The sequence below is a fragment of the Dermacentor albipictus genome, chromosome 2, assembly GCF_038994185.2.
Source record: "Dermacentor albipictus isolate Rhodes 1998 colony chromosome 2, USDA_Dalb.pri_finalv2, whole genome shotgun sequence".
In the NCBI taxonomy this organism is placed as follows: domain Eukaryota; kingdom Metazoa; phylum Arthropoda; class Arachnida; order Ixodida; family Ixodidae; genus Dermacentor; species Dermacentor albipictus.
Genome location: NC_091822.1, coordinates 75795292 through 75821367, shown reverse-complemented (window position 1 = coordinate 75821367; position 26076 = coordinate 75795292). Strand labels below are relative to the sequence as shown.

The following is a 26076-nucleotide window of genomic DNA, read 5'->3' as shown; positions in this document are numbered from 1 at the left end:
ATGCGGCCGCCGTGGCCGGGATCCGATCCCACGACCTCGTGCTGCTCACCAGCCCAACACTACAGCCACTCAGCAACGACGGCGGGTATAACAACTTTTCGACAGCCAGTTTCGTTTGCCGGAAAAAACTGTGTCGTGGCGTGAGGACTCAATGTGTGAGCTGGACATCGTGACGTTGTGGTGCCCACTAGCGCTTATGGTCGCTCAAGCACACACACGTCCCCCCAAACTCACTGACCTTCATACTTAGTCACGTTAACGGGGACTGACTGCAATTTATCCGTCAACTCACGCCTTTCGTCACTCACAAACGCCTTTGACACGAGTATGCCGACCTATATGTGCGCATATTTAGACGATAGTGTGCACTTTTCACGACGTATAAAAGCATTTGGTCCTGGGCTATAGTCTGTGCTTAAGGTCAGTGACTGCATTTGTCAACCACACAACATGTGATTATTGCACCCTCCATTCGCCACAATAATTTCAATTCTCTTGCCACATTATTTGTTGTCAATGCTTTTTGCGAACACGCTTCAAATAATGTGGCGGCAGCTAGACGTGAATGACCGTGCTGCTTACGCAATATTTTTATCATCCGGTTCATCCCCTAATGTTTGCGCTACCAAGGAACATGAACGAGGCGGTGTGAAGATCACTCATCAATACAAAATAATAGTCAGCGCCGCGCGAGAGGTGAAGCACCGATTGCAATGGCAAATTATTAGACAGCTATGCAAAGGTTCGTTGTTCTATCAGATGCATTAACTGCGGTAAACATTCGCTTACTAACTAAATTAACAAGCACATTGTCACGCGCGCCCCAGCAAACATGTCCACTCGATGACAGACACTAGCTGTCTGTACGCTGGCGTATGAAGAGCGGCAGCACCGGCAAGCGAGTTCCCCTTCGTGCTGCCTCCGCTTCAACACGAACTAGGCGCGCGAGAACACACGCGAAGCCATCAGCTATCTCAGGCCTGTTAGCCTTCGAACCCAGCGCAGAATCACTCCAATATAGGAAGCAGGCGGCCACGCTTAGTCGCCGCAGCTGGAATAGAATATGCCTACTTATGTGCACCTTCCACCCCCTCCCCCTTACTAGCGCGGAGCCATATCCCCACTCCTCACCTTGCGCGCGTCAAGCCGAGACCACATGTACGCTATCGGACGCTCGCGAGGAATGGCGGATTAATACACACACACACACACACACAGAAGAACATGACAAGGTATAAAGACGACAGTTAAGGAAATCAGGAGGTGGGAAGGTCAAAAAAAGGAAACAACAAAAGGACTACTTCAGATTAACACACATGCTGTGATACATTGAAATTCGTATTCTAAAACAAAGATACATGGCTAACGCAAGTACCTCCTAATCTCGCGATGTGGAACGCCTCGATTATTTCCCGTGTGGTTTCACATTTGTGTCTTGATAGAATTTTTGTGTCTTTAAACAAAGGTTTGCAACCGCAATTGGAACAATTTGAGAATAAAATTGAAACAGCGCTAGACGACAGGAACAGAAAGAGGAGGAGACAAACACGGCGCTGTGTTTGTTGAGGAGGAGACAAACACGCAACAATGTGACGCTAGTCTGTAGTCTGTTTTCCTTTTTCTGACCTCCCTACCTCCTGATATGTTTAACTGACGTCTTTACACCTTGTTATATTCTTATGCTGCGGTATTTGCAATCAACTGTGTGTATGTGTGTACACACACACATCTTTCTATTTCTATCCTTTTGTATTCGATAATAGGTACATCATTTTCTAACGTTTAAAAGAGTTGAGACTTAACGACAGCTTCCAGATACGGTGAGTGAGGCGCTGTACAACACCGCAAGTATGAGTGTGCGGCTTGCGCGGCGTCGGTGGTTCCGTTTAGTACACTACAGTTTCGTTGTTACTATGGAAGCCACAACTTTTCCTGAATCAGTATTTCATTTAGCAGAAGAACAAGCTACTATAGAGTGTGCATGTATAAGCAGCTGGCGCAACTTGTAGCGATGAAGAGGTTGATGACGGTGGCGATCAAGTGCGTACGTGCTTTATGCTGAAGCGGCGTCCTCTCGAACTGGACAGCGTGCAGCTCCTTTTAAACGAATTGTGCAAGCGGAAGAAAAAATTTTTATGAAGCTCCTAAGCCGCAAACGCTGGTGGGTACACCCTATTAAAACATAGCTAAAACTGGCTCACGACATTGCTCCACATAGCTACCAACGGACGGTAAAACAAGAGAGCCTATTTTGACGGCGCTTTGTTTCGTCACACACATTGCCCCTCCCACATCGCGCTGATCGCTGCGACGGCCGTCGAGGCGGTCGCTGAGCGACGGAATTCGCTGTGTCGCTGACTGAAAATCGCACTATGTGAAACAGCCTTTTCACGGCTCGCATGCCTACAGCATACAGATCACGCCGACGGCGGTAACTCGCCTGGAGAGTCCTTATAATTGATATCGCAATAGTGTCAAGCACGCATATATCGTGAAATACGCTCGATCTTAACGTATAATTGCATGCCTCTCGCTTTGTGATTACGCGACCAGACTTGCCTGAGATGTCCTTTTATTATGTTGATCTAATCCCACTACGGAAAAACACGATTGAAAGCACGTATACACCGGTGAATTGTGGCTGTAATTTCATGATTAGCGATCCTGAGTACGAGAGAGTCATACGTAATGGTGCTGGCATCCTTGCTCACCGAATTTTTGCTATTCTGATAGCCCTTGGCTTTTCATTTGCCCGCGTGCCTCCCCTCGTTTTCTTTCCAAGACGGATATGTGAGCAACTATACGCTGACCGCTTACCGTCTGGTCGTACGGTCATAGGAATTTCGTTGTGGGGAATCGGTTCGCTTAGAATTGGTTTCGCCCTGGTTTATCACTAAGTATTTTCTCCATGATATCGACACTGCGCGCCTTCGTAGTGTCCACTGGGGCAGGTGGCTTGGCGTAGCGCCCGAGACATACTTTTGCATGTTTCGGTAGTCCCGTAATAGCTCGGTGCCGTACTGTTCGAGCTTATGTACACACTTATTTGGTGAAGTTAGCTTACATGCACCCGTGCATGCAAGTGGCGTTACATGCAAGTGGCGTTAGGACCGCTAAGCAGTCTATGTGACAACGTACGTGCAAGCACCTGCGAAGCGTGCGCCTATCCGCATGTTGATCTCAGGCTAGTTTAACGCTTGCGTTATAGGTTGTTGAACCAGATTTACATGTTACGCCTCTCGGGTAAGGGAATACCTAGGATGCGATAATGTTTTATAGACTCTGGCCTTTGTAGTTCTGTGCCACTTGCGAACTTTGTCCCATTCTAATGACGAACCTTAGGAAAGAATCTAGACCCCTGCCCTTTCCACAGCCAGGTTACGTAGACAGAAGGACGTCACCAGCTAGAAAATTTTCAAGAATTAGGCTCATTACCTAAAATGAGCTAATTAAGGAAACTAATATTTCTTTTGCAATAACATCGCGGAATACCAGACAAAAGGTTCAATTAACAGCTTGGGAGGACCAGGACACCCTACATACACCGGCATAAGGTTAGTTAACGGAAAATACTGCAACCTCACACTGTTGAATACAACGCATACTACACAGGCACACATAGATACCTTTGTGTGGGTATTATATAAAAGTTATCGTCATCTTTATGGAAGGGAACCCTAGAGAGCTCGGTTAATGGCTTCGTCGGCTGCATATTACGAGGCGCCGCAGAGATACAAAAACCAAATGAAAAAAATGGCGGTTCCTTCTGCCTACATCCCTCCTTACACGTTTCCTTCCTACTGTGTCGATACAGCTCGCGAAACAGCTTATATATACTAACTAAAGCACAAGAGCGGAGAAGAACGCGGCAATTCGACATGGCGATCATGACACCACCCGCTCACCGTTCACTCCGGTTGCTTCGGACGCAAATGCAGTGCTTCCACGTCAAGTTCGAATGAAAGCATTCTTGCTTCGCAGGATGATGATGATGATGATGAATCCTCAATAAATGGCACAAACCCACTATGGGGGATAGGCCACGAATTGGGTGGTAATATGATTGAATGAATAAAAGAATTTGGTTAATAACTAACACAAAAAGTTAAAGAATATATAACCCAAGCTGAAAAATAAACTGAATACATGAGTAATACTAGTGATCAATACTATAGTAAGCCTTGCGTTGATAGGAATATTAAATTATTCAAAAAAAGCTTATGCTTAAACTTGGGTAAGCTAAATTTTTGAATAACAATACTAGAAGGATTTAAACTGTATTTCTGCTTTTATATTTTTGAATTTCGTAGACTGAAGTAGAAGTATTTCAATTGTGGAAACTAAGAACTATTAACAAAACATTCTTTTTGTGCGACATAGAAAATTATAAATGGCTAGGCATACGTTCATGTGGCTTCGCAGGCCTGCCATAAACATTTGACGGGGGTGCGATGAAGATCCATATTTCTTGTTGTCGCCTTAAATATGGCACGTACCCACTACGGGGGATCGGCCAAAGTTGGCAGCGCAAACATAGGATCTTGCTTCCCGTTATATCGGCGGTCTATACTACCTATATTTAAATAATAATGATTATGAATTCTAAGACGTATTTTAAGTGATCACGTATATTTTTGATGCAGCCCCATCTATAATATAATGAGATCCAATTTAATAAGAATAGTAGGCGATCCTAATCTCTGACTTGGGTGTCTCTTAGTGGCACTCGCGCCTCGGCGTTGGCGTTCTTCAGGTTAAGCGAGCGAACGACTTTCCCCTGGCACGATATGTGGGCGAGGAGCGATGGAGGATGAGGAGGAAGCGCAGCGCGCGCCACTTGGCGGGGCGTAGCCCTCTAGCGAGCGGCGCACGAAGCGCACCTTGCTGACGTCAGAAGATGCAACGAGCGCACACGCAGCCGTTGCGAGCAAGCGAGCAAACAGGTGCGCGCCAGGAGAGGAGAAGCGAGAGAGGAGAAAGCACGTCACATCCGCTCTGCTAGGCAGATGTCTTTGCCAGGCAAATTTTTTCCATTAATTAGCCGGTTAAATATCATGCCACGTTCTTGTGTCTGACGTAATCAGTGACTTCATTGCTTCCGCTTTCTGCTTCCATGCTTCCAGGAATTTCGTCAAAGTCCTGCTCACGTGGCGGTTCTCTAAAGTCGCCAGTTCTGTGCTTTGGTGTGCGGTAATCAGTGATTTCTAATTAATTCTATTTCAGACACTTCAGTAACTCAAGTTGTTACTAAACTTATGCTCTGATACCACATCTATAATAAAACCCATGAATTTTGTACTGTACTATTTTTTTCAGTTTCTTTTTATTTTGAATATCGTCCCTGGTCGTCTCAGGAGGTGAACATGAAGTGCTGCACGAGAAACAGGAGTGTCACTCGATGCTCGTGCCACTAAAAAGTAAAGGTGTTGCCACTAATAAGGAAAACCATGTCAGTCTTCCTCTAGAAATTACATACTCGTACACAATCTCACACTCATACTCATACCCATACACAATCGAGCAATCGACGGGTGCGACGACAACCAACGTGGCGACGCCCTTCGTGTTTCCGCCGAATGTGTTACACTTCCTCCGCGAGCCAGCATCCACGTCGAAGCCTTTATGTGCGGTGGAATGCGCGAATGTGAAGTGATAGCAGAAAGTAACTTATCACATCTACTAACGCAAGGTGTCTGTGCGGCTAGGGTCGCGCTCCATCTTAGTGATGGCCGTTTCTGATGATGATTAATGTTTAATGGCGCAAGGGCATCTAAGGCCAAAGAGCGCCAGGACATGTGTTATGGTTTAGTAAAATTGTGAGATTAGGACAATGATTTAAAATGGAGGCTGTATAGTGGCCTACACGTAAGATATACACGTTTCTCAGTTGCTTGTCACCAACTTCGGTATAACGAGCACCTTTTCCGTGGTACTTCGATTGCGTGCGCCAACGAAATTGAGAACGTGGCTGAATGTTTTGCCTCTGAAGCAGTGAGGATGGTTGACAAGTCACTGGGTAACATCAACAATAATTCAGAGCTATCGCAAAACGACCAGGCAGCACTGCGCGAGGTTTTGCTTGAATTCAGGGCATGTTTCGCAAGTTCATAGTTTAGTAGAACTTGTTGTTGGGCGAGTTGGTAGGTATTAGCGAACATTGTTTAACTGCGCGAGCAAACGAACCACAAAGACAGCGAGGGACAAGGACGGGCTGATGCGCCCGTCCTTGTCCCTCGCTGTCTTTGTGGTTCGTTTGCTCGCGCAGTTAAACAATGTTCGCTTTCGCAAGTTCGTCTAAGGTTTGCCAGACTTCAATACCGAGGCGCAGGATCATCACATGCGACGACGCACGCCCGATACGCCAGCAGCCCTACCGCGTGTCGGTGAAAGAACGCGAAGCGATTCGTACGTAAGTAAAAGAGATGCTCGAAGACAGCCTTATCGAACGTTCCAAGAGCTCATGGTCGTCGCCAGTCGTTCTTGTCAGAAAGAAAGACGGCACACTACGCTTCTGCGTCGACTACCGGAAGCTCAACAACCTAACTAAAAAGGACGTGTACCCACTGCCACGTATCGATGATTCGTTAGCTAGACTGCGGCACGCCCAGTATTTTTCGTCACTCGATTTGAAAAGCGGATACTGGCAGATTGAGGTAGACGAAAGAGACCGCTAGAAAACTGCCTTTGTGACTCCCGACGGCCTCTCTGAATTTCGAGTGCTCCCTTTCGGCTTGTGTTCAGCTCCAGCTACGTTCCAACGAATGATGGATACTGTCCTCGCTGGACTGAAGTGGCAGACTTGTCTCGTGTATCTCGATGACGTGGTAGTCTTTTCTGTAACATTTGGGAAACATCTTCATCGCCTGCGGAATGTGCTAGAAGCGATCCGATCGGCTGATCTCACGCTTAATCCATAAAAGTGCCACTTTGGCTATGAAGAGCTGAAGTTTCTCGGACACCTCGTAAGCGCTAGAGGACTCCGACCTGGTCCCGACAAGCTTGCCGCGGTAACCGCTTTTCCTCCTCCGTCCGACAAGAAGGCCGTGCGGCGTTTCCTAGGTTTGTGTGCGTATTATCGCCGTTTCATTGACAATTTCTCGCAGATAGCGGAACCCCTGACGCGCCTTACAAGGCATGACGCGTCATTTGCCTGGACAAATGAGCAACAGGCGGCCTTTGCTGAACTACGACAACGCATGCAGTCAGCACCCCTCCTGGCACATTCTGACGACGACGCTGACACCGACGTACATACGGACGCCAGTAACATTGGTCTTCGCGCAGTATTCGTCCAGCGTCAAGACGGCAATGAAAGAGTAATAGCTTATGCTAACCGCTCACTTTCCCGTGCCGATGAAAAAGTGTCTCGCGGTTGTGTGGGCGATCACGAAGTTTCGCCCTTACCTCTAGCTACGGCCGTCCTTCCAAAGTGGTGACTGACCACCATGCCCTGTGTTGGTTGGCAAACATACGCGATCCTTCAGGACGACTGGCAAGGTGGAGCTTGCGGCTATAGGAATTTGACGTCACTATCGTTTACAATTCCGGCTGTAAGCACGAAGACGCTGACACACTGTCACGTGCACCCGCCGAATCTGTCAGTCGATAGTCAGAGTGGTCAGAGGACGAGTACGGCTTCCTGGGCACCGCTACTGCCGTACTTGATAAAACGGCAGCGTGACGACGCGGAAATTCGACCTATCATCGACCACTTAGAGGGCCGGCCAACAGCCATTACACGCCATCTATGTCGCGTATTGACGACCTTCTTTCTGCGAGACAACGTGCTTTACTAGAAAAACGCCCGCTCAAATGAGCGAGCCTACCTCCTGATGATTCCAAAAGACTTGCGGGACCACATTCTTTTCGCTTGCCATGACGAGTCCACATCTGGCCCCTTAGGCTTCTCACGGACGCTTGCCAGAGTACGCGAGATGTATTACTGGCCCGGGCTTTCCGCAAGCGTCAAACAGTACGTTAAAGGCTGCCACAAATGTCAGCGGCAACAGTCACCGCCCATAAAGCCCGCCGTGTTATTGCAACCCATCGAACCACCTCATAAGCCATTCTACCAAGTCGGCTAGGACATTCTTGGGCCTTTTCCTTTGTCAACCGACGGCAACAAGTGGGTGATTGTCGCGACTGACTATTTAACCCGCTATGCCGAGGCAGAAGCGCTACCACGAGCCATGGCTTCTGAGGTAGCGCCGTTCTTCATGTACCACATTGTATTGCGTCATGGTGCCCCGTCCACTGTAATCATACACCGAGGGACAGCGTTCACAGCTCAGCTAATGGACGAAATTTTTCATTTGAGCAACACTAGGCATCGAAAGACTACATGCTTACCATCCGCAGTCCAACGGACACACAGAGCGCTTAAATGACACCATCACGGACATGACTTCTATGTACATAGACGTCCAGCACGAAACATGGGATCATATCTTGCCTTATATACGTGACCTTCGCGTATAATATACCACCGTACAAGAAACGACGTGCTTTAAACCATTTGGTCTCCTTTACAGCCGCGAAGTTCAGACGATGCTGGACGCTTTGCTAGCGTGTCAATACGACGAGCGCCTAACTACTGATGCCGAAGAATTTGCCCAGCGCGCTGAGGACGCTCGCCAGCTTGAGCGGCTTCACATCGGTCAGCAGCAGCACGCAGATGCACGGTGTTATAACATCCACCACAGACAAGTATGCTACAATCCCGGAGACCAAGTGTAGGTGTGGACTCCCTTTCGACGCCGTGGTCTTAGTGAAAAGTTGCTCAGCCGGTATTTTGGGCCATGTAAAGTGCTGCGCCGCCTTAGTGACGTGAACTACGAAGACGTTCCGGACCGTGCGGCTCACACACGGCGTAGACAATAACCTATAGTCCTGACGTTGTTCACGTCGTCCGCATGAGGCCGTATGTTGCGCGCGTTCCTGATTATGTTTTCTTCATTTATTCATTTTTTTAATATTTGCGCTCATATGTGCTGCTAATGCGGTTACCTCCGCTTCTTTAGACTCTGCACGTCACGCTTCACCTCTGTTGTACATACTTGTGTCTTTCCTGTGGCGGTCACTATGTTCATTGCGCCAGCATCTGCCTTGACAACGTTTGATTCCTTTGCACCGTTTCTTAACCATCCAGCCAATTCTCTTTTCGAGGAAGGAGGGAAATGCCACCTGCAGTAGTGGGGAAAGTGCAAAAGAAGAGACAGGAAGACAAAGAAGGAAGAAGTGCGCGCGCTACCACCAGCCCCCTCCATAGCCTGATCGCGTCGCGGTTGTTTTTCAGAAGCCAGCTGTCCCCATTAAACGTCACATGTCCTTTTTGGAAACACGTGACAATATGCAGCATTTATTAGGTACACTGTAACATTATGAACCGTGATCAACCGTGCTCCGGCGGCGGCTACGTCTGGCGTGGCGTCGCAGTCCGTATCTTGAAAGCGATCTGCGAAAGCAGCGGAGTGCGGCATGGGCTGAGAGCCCCGTGAGCGCTGTGTCCTCGCCGCTTCGTTGGCGTTGAAGGTGTTGAGGCGAGAGGCAGCACGCAGGTGAATTCGTTCGCTGCTACAGGCGCCATGTTGAAAGCGATCGTTTTATATGCGACGCACGGAGAGACGGTTTTTCCGTTGGGTGAAAATAAAAATGCTTACGCGTTTACAACCATGTTTCAGTGTGCCCTTATTATGTGTGAATTCGTAAGCGCCGTTGAACACCAGCTGCTGCCTATAGGACGTGTTCGAATAGGTCTCCTTCTCCAGCTACGCAGTACTGAGTCGGCTTTTCACATCTTGTGTGGCTTTCTTGATGATCGACGCTGGAACTCTACGGCGTACATCCGTTATCCTTGCCTTGAGCTCATCAGACGTCGTCGTCTCGATCCCCATGTAAAGACAATCTTTCACATAACCTCAAAGAAAGAAATTGAGTGGGGAGAGGTCAGGGGAGCTAGCCGGCCAACTTACGGGACCGTGCCTTCCAATCCACTGCGCATGAAAAGTCGCATTCAGACAGTTTCGTTCTCAGCTGCTGCTGTGTGCTGGTGCTCCATCTTGCTAATACCACAGAAGTGGAAGACGTGACAGCGGGACTTCGCTGAGAAACTCATCCACCACGGATTCAAGGATTTGGTCCACGTAACGCTGTCCAGTCAGTGTGTGATCGAAGAAGATGGGACCGATTATAGCACCGGCGTAAATTCCGACCCACACATTGAACGACCGGCTGGTACTGGCGCCGAGTGGGCTTTACCCAGTGTGGATTGGAGTCACTCCTATAATGTGCATTAAGCAAATTTACCTGGCCGTTTCTGCAAAAATCGGCTTCATCTGTGCACATGATGTTGCTAAAAAAGTCCGGTGAGTCATCAACTTTTGTGTGGACCCAATTCGATAAATCTAGATGATTCTGCAGGTCCCTATTTTCCAAGCATTGGTGCAGGCTAAGGTGGTACGGGTTAAAGGCCGAGTCATTTAGAATCCTCCAAATTGGGGACTTGGAAATTGGTACCTGGCCGGCCACGTACGGCACGTTAACATGAGGCTTTGAGGCCATAAATGCTAGAACATTCGTGCGTAGGCTAGGACTCAAAGATGGAGTCCTCCACCACTGTTTCTGGAAGCTGCCGGTTTGTCTCAGGTTTTCATAATTTCTGATCATAGTCGATGCATTTGGTCTAACACTTCCATGACTGATATATATTTGTAGCCTTCCTCTTGTTGCCATTTGCAGCTCCCAAAGCAAGGATCATGTTTTCCTTTTTCCTTGTGCTTATTCGAGAAAGACATGACAAACTGGGACGAAACGAAAAGTACTTTTAAACCTTTGGACTGACGTAATTTGCTTTTGCGTTGATAGGTATTGTGGCAAAAAAGAAGAAAATAAAAAAAAAACATCTTTGCACTTTATGTACGCTAAGACAGCAGCTCTCACAGATTGTTTCCAAATAACACCAAACGCGACGTTTTGCTTCAGTCGGGGCGCGGCAGATAATGAACTAGCTAGATCACGATGTTTGTTTTTTCTTTAGTTCCTTTATTTACTTCTAGATAACTCAGAGGGAGCTTGTTCGAGGGTGCTGCTTTATGATGCGCGTGGAAACGCAGTCACATGGTATTTTTCATATTTCGTGGGGTTTATTTACCGGTCGGAAAAGAATTGTACGCAATCAGTACGCCGCTGAAAATACCGCAGTTAGATGTCACTTGGTTGTGTCTAAATTCCGTATTAACACTTTGATGATTAGGATAGTACGTACCGAGTTAGATGATTAGTTACAATTACCTAATTAAATCTTACTAATGAAAACGCTACTGGCACCTACTCCACTGTACCGGAAGCAATATACACTAGGTTTTCTTCGAGTAACGCAATTGCTTTATTTTTAAATCTGGGTGCAGGGCAGTTAATCGGGACGCCTTGTATATATTTATCACTTCTGCCAGCAAGTGACGATGTTTCCATCCCTGATAGATGTGGTAAATTATTAGAAGAGTTATATTTTTTTCACGAGTCGTTAACGTTGCTTACTGGAAAGACAAACACGTATCATTCACGTGCATTTCACACACCGTTGATGAAAGACTGCCGAAGGGGTCACTAAAGTCTGCATGTTTTATTCGCGGTCAAAAAAGTACGCAATACAATTTAAAGCGAGGTGAACATGCAGCAACATATTCATTCTCTAGGCACAGACTATCCATACTTTTAGAATTTTTTTTTAATTGGCCATCTCCTTCTCTTCCAAAAATATAATAAACTTTGCCCTGTGTGTATATTTAAATATATTGTCTATGTGCATGGTGTTCATAGCGGAAATTTAAAAGTATGTTGAAGAGAGAAAACACGGATGAGGCAGCCGCCGCTGGTGCTTCTAATGAGCTTGTTCTCCTGTTGTCAGGATTTGCAGAAATAAAGCGAAAATATGAAATAAAAGCCGTGCACGTCCGCACCAACAATGATGCAGTAAGCTATCAGCCACAATAAAATTTTGAGTGAAAAGGTCGAGGCAAGTCAAAAGAAACCTCAAATGATGTGGGTGACAAAACTTTCGTAATGGCAATGTAGTTGTGTGTGAGGGGTGGAGGGTAGGCATCGGCATCGCCGGGAAGGGGGGGGGGGGGGGATTCCTTTGAACCCTCCGGTAAACTCCGGAGGGTTTCGTGCCCTGGAGCCCCTCCCCCCCCCCCCACCTCCCGTAGTCGGTGCCTATGCTGACATCGATCGGCAAAGTGGTGTCATCGTTGTGAAAAGTGGTGTCATCTAAAAAGAACACTCCATGCAATATTAGTGAAACACTACTTTGGTGAGAACTCCGCAAATAAGAATCACCTGACAAATCGCACTACGGTCGGTTTGTGATCTTGCGCAGTTGCGAGCTCACAAGCAACAACATTACGCTCGGAAACATAACGCGGCTGCACTAAACTCAGCAACATTTCGCCGCAACACTGAACTCGGCTGCGTAACTCAGCGACACGCTCAGCAACAAGTAATGCTCTCGCGTTTACGCATCATAGGAATTACTTAGGTATGGTATGGTATGGTATGGTATGGTGTGGTATGGTAAAGCTTTAATGATGTCCTGCAGATCGTGAGTCTTCACGAATTTTACTTAGGTGGCCCATTATTTCTTTAACATGAGCCGGTATAGGGACAAAGAGGGAACTCGGTAGAACGTCAAAATTAATTGGACCAGCCCAGCCCGTTACTGGCACTTAAAAAGAGCGCCCAAACCCGTGAACGAGACAGGCTCAGTATTAGTACTAACTGCAAAAAAAGGAGAAAAAAAGGAGTATAAGACTCGCCCATGGCACTTAGAGGTTTGACGTGCTCTCGGAGTGAACACATCACTCGCCATTTCCGCAACTGTTGGCTCTCGTAACTCCGACCAAGTTTTTACGATCAGCGGTACCCGCACGTGCGCATGATATGCTGCGTCCTGAGCCGTCAAGTTGAACTCCGTTGTCAGGAGAACGGGGCCAGCCGCCTTCCATCGCAGAAGCGCCGTCAATCTCGTTCACCTCAACTACGCCGCTCTCGGTCTTCCGTTGGCCTCTTCTCGGGAAGCTAGCCGATGCAGCCTCCGGCGGTAATGCTGCATTTGCGATCCGGCCTGCAAATTCTCTAATTACCCTTGATACATGGCGCAACCTCCTTGAAGTTTTGGTTGATGTTGCGGCGCTTATTGCTCTCAGTGACACCGGCGCACAGATCTACTGAGCTCGAATCTCCGCCGCCGCCTCCAGAAAGTGCTGGCGCCCGTCGCTTCACCTATATCGTTCAAGTAGCCGACGGGAATAAACCAGCCGTATTTGGAATGTGCACTGCACGCATCACTGTTTTTGGTCATCACACATATCTGTTTTTTTCGTTGTGCTGGAACAGTAATCCCATGACCTATAGGTCTATAGGTAAGTAGAGGGTTAAACAGAAGCTAACTAGACGGAGAGATCCGAAGCAGTAAGCCTCCGGCTTGCTTTCATTCCTGTGCAAAATATCATTAATTTCCTTTAAAATAAAAATGAGCAAATAAAGATGACAAGAAGACCTCACCCTTGAATTCGACTTCCTGCCCACTCACACTGTCTTAATCGACTGCTCCGACCGAGTGAACAACAAACGAACCTCTTTTACCATTCTCAATTTTGGCTTCTCGACGCACTTGCACATCTGAGCCCATTGACCGAACATACGGTTTCCGCTCCGCAGACGCTTCACCGCCATCGGGTTTGTGCTGCGACCACCTCACAGACATGATATCCGAGGAACTCGAACCAGCACAGGTCGCTGCCCTTCGCCGTACCCTCATTTCTATATACCAGGATATCTTTGACGTTGGCGATTGTCCTATAAGTCGAATCTCCGTATTGACCCATCGCATTCATGCCTGCGATTCGCGAGCACCATTCACGAACGGCCATAGCGTGTGTAAGCACCCGAGCGTTCTGTGATGCAGCAAGAAGTATAGAAAATGCTTGGTAAATGCATAATTAAGTCCTCGTTCAGTCCTGGGGCCTCGCCCGTCGTACTTGTTAAAAGCAGGACAACAACTGGAGATTCTGTGTTGACTTCTGCCATCTGAACCAGATTACTAAGAAGGATGTGTATGTTCTCCTACGTATCGATGACACGCTCGACTGCTTGAACGGGGCCAAGTGATTGTCCTCAATCGACCTACGCGCAGGATATTGCAAAATCGCTGTGCACGGCCAGTACTGGCAGAAAACCGTCTTCGTGACTCCTGATGGCTTCCATTAATTCAAAGTGGTGCCTTTTGGCCTATGCAACGCTTCTCGTACTTTTGAGTACATAATGGACTGCCACCTCCTAGGCTTCAAGTGGTCGACGGGACTTCGCTACTTGGACGATGGAATTGTTTTATTGCGATATCAGTTATATGGATACTCCAAGCGCATTTCTGCCGTCGGCGTCGCCGTGAGGTTCCGTATAAAGTTCAAGGACTGTAAAATCGTTGCCGCGCGCTGTATGCTGTATGCAGTGTGCGAGGGTGAGCCGGCGAATGCGGCTCAATCTCGCGCGCGTAATGGAGAAAAGCGGGGAGGAGGGACACCGTCTTCCGTCGCGCGCAAGGCTCCATGGGGAGGGGAGGGGGGGGGGAGGCGCGTTCTACTCCGAGGGGCCGCGCGCGCCCTCCAAGGCTGCTTTATGTTAGAAGCCATCTGCGTCGGGGGCAAGGTCCGCCGTGCGTAGAGAAGGGGGGAGAGGGGTTCTAATCCTGGCGGCTCGATTAACTGCGCACTCTCAGACCGCTGTATCTTAAAAGCAATTTGCGACGGAGACACAGTGCGCCACGCGCTGTGTTTTCGCCGCTTAGTTCACGTTGATGCGAGACGCAGCACGAAGGTCAATTCGCTCGCTGCTGCTGCCGAGCTTCCTCACTCCAGCATTTTGACAGCGTGTTTCCGCGGTCATCGAGTGAGATGTGTTCATGTTTGCGTGCGCACGCGTGACACCATACTTGCACCAAATGCGCCGATAAAACTATCGTACGCATTCGTGGAGCTGTCCACGAACTTGCTATCGCAGTCGATGCTTCGCCTTTCGGGCGAAACTGCGCATTTTCCCCCTCTATCTTCGAAAGGCATATCTCGCCTCTCCATGTACTTGACGTTTTTACCTGTGCTAGCATTCATCTTAACGGACCCTGCACAAAATCTGCGTAGTCGGTTACCTTGTTGACGCGTCGGCGTGCAGCCAGGCACTGACAAAGTCCACGCCGTTAGTCAATTCTCAAATCGGCCTAAGACGTCGGCAGTGTTCTCGGCCTGTACTTCCACCGTTTTGCAAAGAACTTCCTGGAAGTAACTGCCCTCTCACTGGCCTACTGAAGAAGGACGTCGCTCTCGCTTTGGAGTTTTGAGCAAGCACACGCCTTTGCATTGCTCATTGCCATCGTAACCAACCTGTTCTTACACCTTTCGACTAGTCAACAAGCACGGAAATTCGTACCGATCTAAGTGGCCACGACATATATAGGTACCGTCCTCCCGCAACAGCACGGCCTACACCACGTGGTCGCCCACCCTGCAGCCGCCTTCTGTCGCCATCGGAGCAAAATTACTCCATCACAGAGCACGAGCACTTAGCTGTGTAGAGCTGAGCACTCTTGCTGTGCAAAGTTCGTGGTAATAACGGAGAAGTGTCGACCTCCACGGTCGTCACTTCTTCGTTATTACTGTGCTCTTTGCTCACTTGCGTCACACAAGGATTCCACTGGACGCCTCGGCCGTTGAGCGTTGCGCTTGTAAGAGTACACACTTTGTGTGTTCTACAACTTTTGATGGCCTCACTGGGATGCCAGGTGTTTGTCTCGCCACCGGAACCATCCCACAGACACAGTGAAAGATGGAACTTAAGCATTCATCTTGTCCATTTCAGATATCATTCACACAGCCGCCGAAGAGCGCCGCGATCCATCGTTGCGGCCTGTGATAGACATGCTCAAGTCTGCTCACCCTGACCCTCCCCTACAGATGTTTGTGGCTGCGGCGGCCGCATTTCGATGGGGGCGAAATGAAAGAACGCCGTTTACATTGGGTGCACGTTAAAGAACCACAATGTAGTCGAGATTAATCCAGAGTGCCCCGCCACTGCGGCGTGCCTCATAATCCTTAGTTTTGGCACGTAGAACCCAGAATTTGGTTCTTAAGGCACCTGCCTTATATTGCCTTGTCAGGCGCGGATCCAGGGGGTGGGGGGGGGGGAAGGCCCGTATGCCCTGACTCTTCCTCCTGCTCGCCCTCTTTAAAATTTTTTTGGGGGAACGCCAGCGTGACAAACTCATGAAGTCCTTTTTCACAAATGTTGCGGTTCTTTTGCTCTGAAGAGACAAGAAAGGTTTAAAACCCCACAGCACGTAAAACAATCGCCGTACAGAAAGCACCAATCCCGACAACCTACGACGTGTTTACAAGTTTTATTGTGAGTTTTGTATTTGTAATATTGCCTTTTTTAGTTTATCCTCGATGCCTTAATCCCTGCGATAAATCAAAGATCTGTATGTCGGCATTTATGTCGGATCTGGGCCTCCCGGCGAACACACCGGGAGGCCCAGCACCGCTGTCAGGCTTGACGCAAGTTTCAAGGTTCTATTAATATTTATGTCGCAAGTAACATGTATTTTCGTTAAAAAAGTGCACTTAGCAAGCGTCGTAAGTTGGCCCTCATTCACTTAATTTTATTTAAATCCTCGTTGGCATTGACTATATCAAGCGCTAGCCCTTCACTATCGGAGCCACATAGCACATGACATAGAGCTATATACATTACTGCTGTCTCTATTACTCAGGAAATCCATTGCGTCGGGACCAGAACAGAAGCGGCATGCTTGAATTCTAACGCTTCTTGTTTAAAAAAAGAAATGTGTTGTTAAAACGCCTACTGAGACGTCGAATAAACTTTAATAATAATAATAATAATAATAATAATAATAATAATAATAATAATAATAATAATAATAATAGTCCAAGGGCGATAACACCGTATTATTATTATTATTATTATTATTATTATTATTATTATTATTATTATTATTATTATTATTATTATTATTATTATTATTATTATTATTATTATTATTATTATTATTATTATTAAGCATCCGGCGCAGTCATCATTATCATCGTCAATCACCATCTCGCAGTCAGAACTTTCCTTGAAAAAAGAACCTGGATCCGCGCCTGCTTCTGCTAGCCTTCAGCCCCTTGACATCGCACAAATATTTTGCACAAATATCGTCGGGGCTGGCACAATGCGGATGCGCAATTTCGCGTTGTCTGCCCAGAAAAACCTGGGCTCCGCTGTTTGCACAGAGGAGGCAGGAAGCTCTCAGCAGTATCTGCGCGTGGCTGAAGAAGTGAGTGTACTAGCGGTGGCGGCAAAATATTTACGTTTTTCTGCAGTTGACTGGGCCTAGGATTGGGTCTCCTGTGTTTGCTGAGTAGCTTACTGGTGAGTGGGTACACTTTGAGTTTAATTATGCCTTGAGAGCTGCGCTTACTTCAAAAAAGACGAAGACTCAGTTTCGCCCGAAAGGCGAAGCATCGATTGCGATAGCAAATTACTACACAGCCGTACGAAGTAAGGATAGCAATTTTATTGGCCTTAATAACTTGTAAACGTTCGCTCGCTAACTAAACAAGCATGGAGTCAGCGCGCACAGCAAACATGAGCACATCAGACTTGACGACCGCGGACACTTGATGTCGAAACGCTGCGTAAGTAAGCGCGGCGGCAGCAGCAGCGAGCGAAGTGACCTTCGTGCTGTCTATCGCTTCAACGCAAACTTAGCGCCGAGAGCACACAGCACACATAAAGATACAAGCCGTCGACGCACCTAGACTCTGCCCCCAACACAGATCGCTCTCAAGACACGGCCGCGCGCAGCCGCCACATACGTGGTTGCAGCCGGAGTAGAACGCCCCCCCCCCCTCCCTCCCTCCCTCTCCTCCACCCCGTACCTCGCAACGTTGGATGCCTCGCGCGCGACGGAAGACTGCGCGCTTCCTCCCTGCTCTTCTTTCTTTCGCGGAGGTGAGATTGAGCTGCGATCGGCAACTCCCCTCGCACGCTTTTACTCGCGCATACAGCGTAGGGCGCGCAGCGACGGTGTTATCGCCCTTGCACTTGATACCGAACATCACGGCAACGGCAGAAATTCGCCTGGAGTGTCCACATAATTGCTATTGCAATAAAGCCTTGGCTCTAGTAAAGTTAAAAGCAAGGCTTCGCAATTGCGGTGCTTTCGGGTGCTGGCCAAGCAAGCCGTTGGTGTTGCGCGCCTCGAGGACGTTGTTCGGAGTAAGGGAGTTGTCTGGCTGCCATGTTGTGGTATTGATTGTCTGCGCAGAGTAGGACAAGTTTTTTGCGTTGCTTTATTTTTCAGTTGTGTTTCGGCGGGCCGAATGCTGACTAAATCTTCGCCAGCACGTGTGCTCACTCCCGTTTATTCGCTTTATGTACGACTGCCTGTAGCTCGCGGCATGCGCGCATGAATTATTCTAATTGCCATTCATATTGTCACATTCTTGTGAAGCTGAGGGCCTGAGTGGCACAATGCAAGTCACGAAACTAACTGTTTATTGGGCGAACTTGTGCCCAGTGAAAGAAGTAACACTCAGCACGACAGCGTCGAGCACACTCGTCGATTGTCGAAATCTGATCTGCAGGTCGAACATGTGGGCTTTTACATGATACATGATTTGTCGAAGGTTGCAGCGTAATCGCTGGTGCTGGTATATCTTCGAGAAAGTACAGTCGCGGACAAAATATTACGGAATCTGCGAGTTCGTGTAAAACTGCATTCTTGCACTCTTCAAGGAAGCTTAAGCGCCTTGTTTCGCTGCGGACCCTGGAGGCTCACTTGACCACCCGCCTACGTCTGCGGGGGCGAAATGCATCATTGTTTCCCAGACGCCCCCAAACTCGACTTGTGCAGGCATACTTGGTTGCCTGCAGAAGTCTGCAGGGCGAAAGATTTCCTCGTTTCTCTGAAACCGCCCCTAACGCGAACAGTCGTCCTTCAGATGGTCCTCTGGTTGTTGGGCACAATTTCCGTTATCTGACGCCTTTGTTCGCTGCAGCCTTGGCGCCTGTCTGCTGCTTAAGCGGCGAGCCGCGTCTATCTAATATGTGGTGGTCCGGTGCGTTACCGAACTGACATAACACAGACTGGACTGCATCACCCGTTTGAACTTTCACTGACCTCGGCTTTCGCGTTTGTCATGCCTACCATGTGCGCCTATTCCGAAACGCCCGCAGCAGATGCAATCAAAGCGAGCCGACTATATAATGTACCGCCCGTCAATCACATGACTATAGGGCCTACTTCTACTTTATATTTTTTATGACTACGCTTCAAGATTGCCACGTGACGCTCCCTCCTATTGTTTTCCTTCCTCCATGGCCTGAGTAGTGATGCCCATTAAAACATACCGGTAACCAAGCACATTGGGCCGAGTGCACCGAGCAGAGTTATGAGTTGGGCCGACTTTTTTGCAAATGCAGGGTGAAGGGGATGGGTTCAAGGAGAGTTGCACTGCAAAGGCTGGCTGCGCGTCGTAATGTTCCCTCCTAGTTTATTTGCTTCCTCCATGCCGTGTCTATCCCTCACAATGGAGGTCCAAAAACTGCGTTTCCTGATCGCAGTGCAAGCGTGTCAACGTTATGCAAGTGAACGTCAAGCAAATGGCGTACTTCCCTATGGAGTCACGATGCTGCGACTTTTCGTGAAAAATGAGCTCAAATGTGATGAGCCTTGTATGCAAGAGCGACAAAGAGACTCCAAGACAGCCGGAGGGACTACAGAGTTCGACAGTAAATCCTTCTCGTGGGTTTTCTTTTTGTTTCTTGCGCATTGCAAGCGATGCTTTATCTTCGTTTTCATCTTTCATCCCCCTGGAAAGAATTCCCCACTACGCTTCATCGTTTCGGACAACCTTACTCGTGAATTTGCAATCATTAAGGACTTTTCTTATGACCACGACTTCAACTCCAGCTAGGGTCTATGGGCCCGGAACCACCCAACAAGAAACAGTGAGGGAGACGGGCAATTTAGCTTATAGCTTCGAAAGAGGCACAAGAACCTTGCAGCATTTGCTTTACACCACGCGGCTTGCTTGCGCGCTTCACGTGCTTGATATCTCGTGACTGGCTGGCTGCATGAATCCTTGCATGCGCGGTCCGGACGCGAGCTGCGCATTTTGCTAGCAGTGAATTCGTTCCATGTCTGTCATCGGAACCTGGCTGCCAGAACCAGCGCTCCCGACGCTTCGCCTATTCCATCAGAGCCCGGCCAGCTTCGACATGTCAACAGCCGCTGTTCGAAGGCGTGATAGGAGAAGGAAACTGAAACCCAAGCTGTCGTTCGGCTCGACGAGCGGCGGTCCCAGCAGTTTGCCGTCCAACATGAAGGCAAACCTACCGGAACTCTTTGCCCTTCTCAAGCTGCAGCACAAACCTGGCGTTGCAGAAGCAGCTGCTTCCGAACAATATTTGAAAGGTGAGATTCTGAAGACTTCAGAGACAACTGCGAGCGACAGCTGCAACGCTCAATCATTATCGCAAAGCATCAAGCCTATGGGCACGCAGGAACTTGAGGCAAGCACGTCCAATGTTGTCGAGGCGGGAACCAGCGTCAGTGGAGAGGATCAAGTTATCCCAAATGAAGAGCCCAAGCCGAAGGCACCCACTGAGACGGATGTAGTGGATATCGTGAGGCAGCTGCGAAAAGTGCTGCAGGAAAAAGGCCCGTCCCAGGAAAACGACCTAATGGATGCGCTGAGCTTTTCGCAGGCTCAGCTAATACGCGAAGTATACGGCTCCTTAACTGTCTTCCTGGACCGGCGCCCAGGATTTGCAGTGGTGCACGAGGACTTATACTCTTTTGTGTATTACCAGGACCCTGATGACGAAGATGTATGTGGCTCCAAACCCCTTCTCCAGGATGGAGCTACCGTGGGGTCTACTTGTTTCAACGACAGCGGACGTCAGCACGTGGAGGCTGGTGACGGCGAAGTGCGGCGCGCGCGTGTCAACTCATCGACCAGCAGCACTTACGAGTCAGCCATCGATGGAGAGGACAAGGAACAAGAACAGCACAAATCAAAGGACGGCTGCAGCCAGGTATTTTCACCTCCTCGTTGTCTGTCACGCGCTCTGCAGCCGGTGCAGGATACGTGCGATGCCGTAGCCCAGACCCAAGGATGGGACCCTGCCCAGTTCTCTGAGTTGGAGTCGACGCTGCGGAAGCGCGACGCAGAGATTGCGGAGCTGAAAGAGCGGTTAGAAACTCTCCGTGATAATCATGCCAGCGAGGTGCAGGAGCTTCGTGTAGAGATTGACAAGCTTCTCCAGACACCTGCACTAGCTCCACCGTGGAGTGCGGCGGAGGCGAAGAACCGCACCGCCAAGAAGGAGTCGAAGCTCACCGGCACGAATGGGGCAGGCGCGCAGGTCAGCCCGCGGCCACAGATGTATCCATTACCTCGTCCCAGGCCCGAGGAGAAATCGTGCGCGCTTCCCATTGAGCCAAAGCCCCGGCCACTTCCTTCGGCGGACAGAAAGTTCGGGAGGTGCGCAAAGCCGCCGCAAGTGCCAGAATCCCACGAAGTGCCCGAAAGTAAGGATGAGGTTGCAGCTCCACGCCCGGACGTCGAGTCCGTGCCGCCCAGCCAGGGAGAACCGCCGTCGAAGAGCAAGATGGAGCAACAAATCTCAAAAATTGTACGTATGGTGAAGAAGCGCAAGCCAGACTACACTGATGAAGAGATTCGCAGGCGGGTGGACCACCTTCGCCGGTCACAAGGCGGTTTCTGTCAAATGACCTTTAATGCCATCGTTGCACTGTTTCTTGCCAACCTGAAAGCCGTGCCGGAAAAAAATAGTGGTGTCTCCACGTGCTATCAACTTCTATAATGAAAAAGGGCTCCGCACGCTAAGGCTACCTGGGCGCCGGCGCTTCAAGCCTGCCGCATTTTTCCCTTTCTTCCTCTTGTTTAATTTTGTGCTGCCACAATTTAAAGTAGTGTTGCTTCGTCTTTTCCCTATGCTCATTGATTCATGCAATAAATTCTGGCAGATCGTATAGTGTGTAACTTTTTTTAGGTAATGTAACAAGAATGCAAGCCGAGCAGATGTTGCTGCAGCAGAAATTTTAATGTGATTAGCATATTTTGTCTACTTCAGCCGTTTGGAATCCATCCATCCATCCATCCATCCATCCATCCATCCATCCATCTTCTTACGCCGACGCAGGGGCTCAAGTCCTCTGTCTGATTTGAGCCACTAGGTATGTGCTCTTGGTCGTGATGCCTCTTGGTCGTTCCATTGTGAGTGAGAGAGAGAGATCGAGTGAGTGAGTAAGTGAATAAACTTTTGTGTGGTCCAGCAAAACGCGATAAAACGTGCACCCGGCTAGTCCCACGACGGGACTGACAGGTGTAGCCTGCCGGCCCGATACCAGCTTCGTGATCTGACTCGTCGTCACGCTTTCTACGCCGACGCAGTGATCCTAGCTGTCTAATTGCCTCGGCCACTATGTGCTCATGCTCGTTATGCCGTCGTGGTCGTTGCATTGTCGGCATTCCAGCTTTGTCATCCGACTCTCGCCATGCCATTGTCACTTCATCGTCGTCACACAGTCGTTTCACTATCATCACTTCAGTAACGTCGCCACGCTGTCGTCGTCACACCACCTTCACAGCTCCATCGACGCCAATCCTTCGTCATTCTATCATAATTATGCTGTCGTTATTCAATCGTGATTATCCGCCGTTGTCATGTCATCGTCGTCATTGCGTCATCGTCAGGCCGTCGCTGTTATGCATCTGTCGTTAAACCGTCGTGGCCGTGCCATCGTCGTCGCTCAAGCTTCGACATCCGACTCATGAAGCTGTCTTTCTCACGCTGTCGTTTTACCATCGTCATCACTTCAGTAACGTCATCCTATTTTCGTCATGCCGCCGTCGTCAATCCATCGACGTTATTCCATTTTAATTATGCCGTAATTATGCTCACTCACGTCATGCTCACGTCAATCAGCCGTGAGTATGCCACCGTCGTCATTTCGCCGTAATTTCGTCGTAATCAGATAGCCGCTACCATGCATGCATCCGTTTTGTCATACCGTCGTAGTCATGCCATCGTGGTCGTGCTATCGTCGTCATTCCAGCTCTGCCGTTAAACATCGCCATATAATCGTCGTACACTAGTCGTCATCCCATTGTACTCATGTCGTCGTTATACCATTGTCATCATTTAGGAAACGCCATCTCATTGTCGTCATGCCGCCTTCGCCGTTCAACTGATGTTGTTTCTTCGTCGTGACTCCATCGTCGTCACTGCGTCGACGTCATACAGTTGTCCTTATGTCACCATGCTCGCATGGGCAGCCTCGGCAAGCTAGTGCCATAGTAAAGTGGGACGATACCAAAGTCTGTCGCGTATAGCCGAAGCAACGAGGTCTAAGAATGACCAGTACAGATGGTAAATAACTGACTAGAAATACGGTGTGTCACTACATGTCTGGAATGATAATCGCACTGCCATCGACAGTCATCGTGAGATGAGGTCTGCTGGAATTTTTTACAGCGGAACTGTTAGCCCCTAGTTGGTCGGCATTTTAAGTGTCCGCATCTGTTTGCAAAAATGTGGGGCGATCTTGGTGCCAGAGCAGGGCCAGAAGCAGTGGCTCGCACCTCTGTAAGGCAGAGGAGGCTTCAAGCACGCAGCCCTGTTTGTCGCGGCCGCCACGAAAGCGAAGGTGTGCGCCTCCGTCAAGGTGCGTCCTTGCACACCTCGACCAGCGTAACGGCGGAGGCCGCGGCCATCACCCTAGCCGTACGAGCGGCCGAAGCAAAAGGCCAATCGGCACACGTACTAACGGACCCTTAGGACGCATGCCGACTATACTTGCCAGGAGTTTTGCCGACCAGCGTCCTGCGCATCCTGGGATTAAAACTCACACAAGACCATGCAGAAACTTCGTACTCAATTCTGAAATTCGGCAAGAAGAAGCAAATAAACTTTACTTCTTAGTGCCGAGTTTCAGTTTCGGCGAGAAAAAAATTTTTTTCTTGTATATTGCCTGTAGGCAACACTCGTCAATAAAGGGCTAATAGCGTAAACAAGACGTGTGACTCACGTTTAAAAGTGGAGATCCATAGGAGGTGAAAATCCGCAGGCTTGAAATGTCCATGACCGCACGCTGATATCATAATATGATCAATGTATGAACCTTATGGTACGTTTTTGCATCATCGCGATCTTTGCGGAACTTGAGATAAGGTCGGAGAAAGTTTGTGTGTTGTGGTTTTAAGTGTGTTTCCTGTAGACACAGCACTTTCGGATTGTGTTTTTGGATAAGCTCTTGCAAGTCATCAAGGTTCCTAAGAAGGCCTCTAACGTTCCATTGAATAATTTGTGTATCCATATTGAAAGTAAATAAGTGCTGTGTGTATGGAAACGGAGGTGATGCCTTAGGTTACAGAGCTCTTTCGAGGCCCTGTAACAGGGGTTCTGCCCTTTCTGGAGCGTTCGAGGGAGCCTCGCCGCTCCTTAGGCGCTTTGTGCGCCTTGAGGATAGGTGTAGGGTCCATTGCCTCTTGTGAGGCGGCAGACACGTGCTCTTCCGAGCGAGAAGTTACCAGGGAGGGTCCCGCCTTGGAGGGCAAGACCCCTGCGCCCACCAGCCTGGAGGTCGATGGGGCTCCCTGGGGGATTTGGCTGCGCCTGCTGTTGCCAGCGCTGGAAGGGGTCGGGGAGGTTGGGGCAGCCTCGGCTGCGCCCACCTTCGGGGTCGATGGTCCCCTCTGCTGTGTTGACAGAGCAGCGCTAGCTGCAACCGCCGCGGGGGCAGATGGCGTAACTGCCGACTCGCTGCCTGTGGGTCGGACAGCCGCCGGAGGCCGTTGTGACGCTGCCCCCTTACGCGCCACATCAGCAAAGCTGCTCTTGACAGGTATGGCACCCGCCTACGCGCCTCTCTGAAAGATATGTTTTCTTGGACTTTGTCACAATCCCCTTTTCTCTTTTCCAAGACGGGCATGACCACGAGTATGCGGCATGCTCGCCATCACAGTTAACACAGTGTGGAGTGTTCTGGCACGTTTCGGAGGAATGTTCATTGTCACTGCACTTGGCACAAGTCAGCCGGCCTCGACAGTTCTCTGAACTGTGGCCGAAACGTTGGCACTTAAAGCATCTGAGAGGATTGGGAACGTATGGCCGAACAGGAAGTTTGATATAACCGGCCTCGATGGACTCGGAAAGGACACTTGAGCCGAAGGTGAGTATCAGGTGTTTCGTCTTGATTTCTTTTCCATCTCGACTCATCTTAATTCTTTTAACATTGATAACATTCTGGTCACTGAAGCCCTCCGAGAGTTCAGCCTCAGTGAGCTCCATGAAGTCTTTGTCAGAGACAACACCACGGGTGGTGTTCATCGTGCGGTGCGGGGTTATAATTACTTGGGTTTCCCAAAATGACACTAGTTTTGATCATTTTTCATTTTGTTTTTGATCTCGGAGCTCCGAGACGAGATCACCGCTTGCCATCCTCGACGCCTTATAACCAAGACCAAAGAATTCAGTCAATGACTTGGAAACAAGTAAGGGCGAGATTGTTCGTACTGGTTTATCTGGTTTTGCAGAATGAATCACATGGAAATGCGGGAAGGATTCTTTTTGGGGACCAAAAAACTGCAAGACCTCATCGGTGCACCCTCGGAAGTAGCCAAGTGTGGACGTGTAGTTTTCGGCAGCAATGATAGCCACCCACCATGGAGTCCAACAATGGGACGCTGCAGGGCCTGAAAAACAGGGCCTGCAAACGCCAGCTGTACGTTGCCACTATAACCCAACATGACATAACCAAGGTTGGTTACTCACACCCTTGCTGCCAGAAAGGTCGGAAGTAATAAAGAAATGAGGAGGAGACAGGAAAGGTGGAAAGTAAGGAAAAGACCAAGGTTGCAGGGAAAGAGACAGGAAAAGGCAACTACCGATTTCCCCCGGGTGGTTCAGTCCGGGGCTGCCATCTATGTGAAGCAG

The 26076-nt window shown here is 49.0% G+C and overlaps 1 protein-coding gene across 2 annotated transcripts in view; it reads right to left on the bottom strand.

Moving 5' to 3' along the window:
• LOC135913111 (uncharacterized) overlaps positions 1-26076 on the bottom strand; it is a 110962-nt gene that overhangs the window by 77781 nt on the left and 7105 nt on the right. The gene's annotated exons all lie outside the window — the stretch shown is intronic.